Source organism: Solenopsis invicta, chromosome 11 (genome assembly GCF_016802725.1).
Source record: "Solenopsis invicta isolate M01_SB chromosome 11, UNIL_Sinv_3.0, whole genome shotgun sequence".
NCBI classification, from domain to species: Eukaryota; Metazoa; Arthropoda; class Insecta; order Hymenoptera; family Formicidae; genus Solenopsis; species Solenopsis invicta.
Window position 1 is genome coordinate 6,632,909 of NC_052674.1, and position 4,693 is coordinate 6,637,601.

A 4,693-nucleotide genomic window follows, 5' to 3' on the forward strand; every position below is an offset into this window, starting at 1 on the left:
AATGCTGGTGCGAGCACAATGGTTTCTCTGAAGAAGTTGCGGCAGTAAATAGCAGCATAATTACCTGCCTTTCTCGCAGGAATGACTGATCCGCACAGTCATTTGGACTTACCGAACCCACGGATCCGAGGTTCAATACATTGCAGGCACTCGTACATTTACACACATATGTATGTTATTATAAATAATATAGTACAAATTTAGACTTAATATTTATATTTCCCAAACATTGGTATATTTGAGAAAAATGGAATAAAATGCATCTAACAATAAGTTAAGAATAATAATAATAATAAGAGTAAGACTCATATGTTTGATTGATAAATGGAACAGGAGATCGAACGCTAAAATTTAATTTGTTTAAATTTTATAATAAAAAAGATTTATCAGTCTTAAAAATTTTATTCTTTTTCCTTATTTATAAGCTGCATCTCTCAAGAATGCTAACTCAAGATTAGACGCAAGACAACACATTTTTCTTGTATTAATAATATTAATGACTTTATTGAATAAAATAATACGAACACTTATGTGTATACAAATTAAAAATATAAAAAAGATGTACATTGACTATTAAACGTGGCAAAAGAAGCAACTAAATCGACAGAAAAAGAGAAAAAAAAGAGAAGATAACGTTATTAAATATTATTGGTAAATTTTTCTTTAAATAAGTTCGATATTGTTAAATAATTTTTAATTAATATAAAAAAATTGTTTTAAACAAGGAATCTTTTGACTAATGTATACAATAATTTATATTATAGTAGGAGCATGTATGTGTAATACAGTAATGTCATATAAAATAAATTCTACTTTTTTAGAGAGAAAGAGAAATAGTTTAACACTAAAAAATGCTGATTAAATGTTAGCGTTATTGGTAGCAATTACATTAATGAAGTTACGAAGTTACGAATGGAATACCAATGTCGTGCATTACCGCAGGAACGAATCACCACCCGGGAGAAAAAGCGGGCCTATGGTACCAAAGCAAATTATGCCGCGCGCGCATATGCGTCACCACGCCCGCCAAATGGCCAATTCGTGTTTGCAGATTGCCTCTATCTCGGCACCCTGTCGCGACCTGAGATTGCAGTTTCCTCTTTCCAGCTCGGGCGAAAAGGAATAACTTGGGAGGAAGGGACATTGACCAAATAAGAACGAACGTGTTTTTCGTTTCTCACGCGATGCCCTTTGAATTCATGGCTACGCTTAACACTTGAAAAAAATCTGTAAATGGTCACATTAAAGAGAAATTAATTAATCGATAGTCCGTTCGATATGCAGTACAATGCGTTACCGTTACGCGCGGTGCAGTGACTTTGCGTAATCGTAATCCTTCGCGAAGGCGTGAGATCGACACGAGCGGGTAAGTGAAATAATCGCCTGCTGGAGGCGAGCAAGCGCCGCGCCTCTAAAAGTCGTCGCGCGGCTTTTCTGAAAGCCGTGTCGGCGCTAAGGCACCGAGCCGGATTAAAAACACCGCCAGGAACGGGTCGCGTACTATTATCGCGGCACAATGGCGGAAACGGTTGGCTCGATTGCGAAGTCCCCTCGGTCGTTTTGCGCCAGGTTTTATTAGCCCCTCAGCCTCACGTTCCTTTTCCTCCCCCTGATCGCGCGCTGATTAATTCATGACGAACAGTCGGCGCGAATACAAACGTGTTTTTAAACACGCTGAACCACCGGTCGAGAATCGAATTCCGAGAATGGCGAAAACAGCGATAAATCGCCGATTATCGTGCTTAACGTCCTTCCCTTCGCGTGCTCCTTTTCTTTCGTTACGCGTGCGGCCTCGACAACGCGTATATCGTGCCTGCGCATCGTGCGGACACGCACGTGTCCGGTTAAAGATATCTCCGAACCGTGTTCCATTTGTGAACGGAAATATGCAATGCACACGCATGACTTAGCGCCCGCCGTTTTTTTTTTTTCGTGTAGGATTTTAAGGAAGTACTAAAAGTTAAATATAAATTATTTTCAATATTTAACAAGCCCGATATTTAACTACAGCTGTCAAGACGTAAATAAGATTTATTAAATGCTATATAAATGTTTTATGATTCACTTTTTTTTAAGAGAGCAAATAACAACTGTTAATTAAAGATTCTTATATATGTATAAATGTTCTCGCGTGTAAAGCAAAAACTCTAGAAAAAATATATTAATATCATAAATCTTATACGTGTATTCAGTTGAATCTGCATGAAATATGTGCAAGGTTTGTAATAATTTCCTCTTGAAAATTGAACGTTCGGAATTTCGCTCAAATTGGCTGTCACATAAAATATTTGCGATTTTCCTAATTTTATGTTACAGAAGATAATTATCTTCTTCGGCATACGGATACACAAAGTCCACGAAAGACGTGTCAGCGTTCATTTCCATTTAGTACATTAGGTTTTAGTTAGATGCCAATAAATCAAACAATATATATTTTTTTTTTACAAAATTGCTGTCTTTTTATATTCGATAAAATTCGCAGAGATTATTACGATAAACGTATAATGATCGCTCCATCATAAGTTGGGAAAGTTCGCCCGTGGCTAACCAATTAAGATGTCCGGCACGATTTTCGAAATATGACCGATAATCCAGTGAAAATATTTAAATTATTAATCCTTTAATAATATATCATGTGCAATATCCATGTGAAATAAGGTGAAAGAGCACTTCTTCAATATAATATAGTAATATTATAATATAATAAAAATATGAAGAGCCGAGATATTCTTTTACGGTTTCTCCTCTCCCATTGATTTAGTTATTTCTTAACTTCTTTTTACCATAATTGCGCTGGTATAGATGTTGATAAAGTAAGAATAAAAAAACATCTTTAATGAAACGTTGCTTATCTTGTACGACCAATACGCTGCTTCCGCATTCGAAGACGAGCAACTACATCGCGTATAATCGCTCGTACACTTTTATTATCGAAGATCTCTGGAATGTGAACAACTACCTTTAATCACGTTTCCAACATAGCGAAGTTTGATGAACTCTGTATTACGATTGTTCTTACGATATCGGTCTATTGAGTCAATTCGCGTGTATTGAACAATGCTGCTGGATGCGCTCAAAGATAAATTCAGTACAAGGCTCGATAAGGTGGCTTCGTAAAGCGTCTTTATAACAGTTTAGTCTAAAGGTCTTTTACTGGGGACTTGCGTAGTGGACCGGGCAAGGCACTCCGAAATTGTGGGTCCTCGAGTTGTTTAGGCTACGTCGAAGGATTAACGAACTCCCGGCGTCGAGCTAAGTCGAAAACGTTTCGTGAAATATTTCTAAACAGCGCGGGCGGTTCTCGTGAGACTGTGGAGCCAAAGCATGCGTATAATAATAGCTAATAAAGTGAACGTAAAAACGGAGGAAGAAGGGGGGTCCGCGGTAGGGCAGGTGGCCTTTCGGCCCTCCACGAGAGGCACACTCCTCTCTCGCTGCCCGAAAACCAAACTGATGCCTTCGCCTGCGGGCCCACGCGAGAGCAAAGAGTCTCCTCCTTGCCTCTCTCCTTCTCGAAGTGGCTTTTGTCTGCTCGGCCGGAGCGACAAAAAAATAACGCGCTGCGAGGAGAGATCGTGGGCTTCTCTCGAACGAGAACTTAAAACGTTCTTTAACCTTGAGTGGTATCCTGAGAGAGTACACTCGAGACAGACCCTTCCTTATCGAGGACCTCGGCGGCGGGCGTCGCGTCGCGTCGCGCCGCGCGGGCAAAAACAGCTCGAAATTGAAAGTTCATTCATAAATGAAAGACCAATATTTTTATCGCGCGTCTTAGCTTGAAGCGAATATTACTTGATCGTTAATAATTATCAGAAAAGTGCTCATAATAGTTTCTTGGAATTAACTACTATAATACAAGATAGTTTTGCAGTTTTGCAGTTTTGTTCCAATAGAGGTGTTACATCGACATTTCTTTGTTGCCTCGAGTAGATCGCATTGCACACGGGTACATAAGGATATAATCGCGAGAGACTCGGGGGCGCGCACGTGCGTCAGGACACGTTGCATTATTATGATATAAGACCCGCGTGGTCTGCATAAAGCACAAACCGCTGTTCGGACAGTCAGCTCGCATGCTGCCGAGAGCGTTCCTCGGAATATACGGCGCCACATTACCGTCAGCGCCTGGCTCCTACGATCCCTCTCTCCTTTGCTCTCTTTGCAGCGACCGGCGGTGCCTCGTACTCGGATAATTTAGCTCTAAGATCGCAGCCGTCGCACAACAGTCGCGACATAAAATATACGCGCGGACCGCCACATATAATTCCTCGCGCCCACGCGAGACGGAATGTTTCCTATTGAGTTATACATTCGACGTTTCGTATTCGCGACGTAAAACTTTACGTCCGCGTGTTCGTGCCGTCGCCGCGTCGACCGATCGGCCGCGGCTTAAATTGAAGCCTATTTTCTGTCGCGGACGGCGCGTAAATGCGCGTAAAGTTGCGGTATAAAATTGAGCGCTCGCACGCAAGCTTCGCGCCGCGGACGAGCGAGAAACCGACGACGCATTGTTAATCTCAAGAGCGACACGCGCTTACGTAAACCTTGCCGTCGAGTGGGTTCTCCGGGCGCGCTTTACCTCGAGCCGAGATTCTTATCGCCGCCGTTTACCATCCATTTATTAACGCCGAGCGCTAAACTTTCCCGCGCGCGTGCGCGCGCGCGTTTCGATAGCTCCGAAGCACGTGTACGC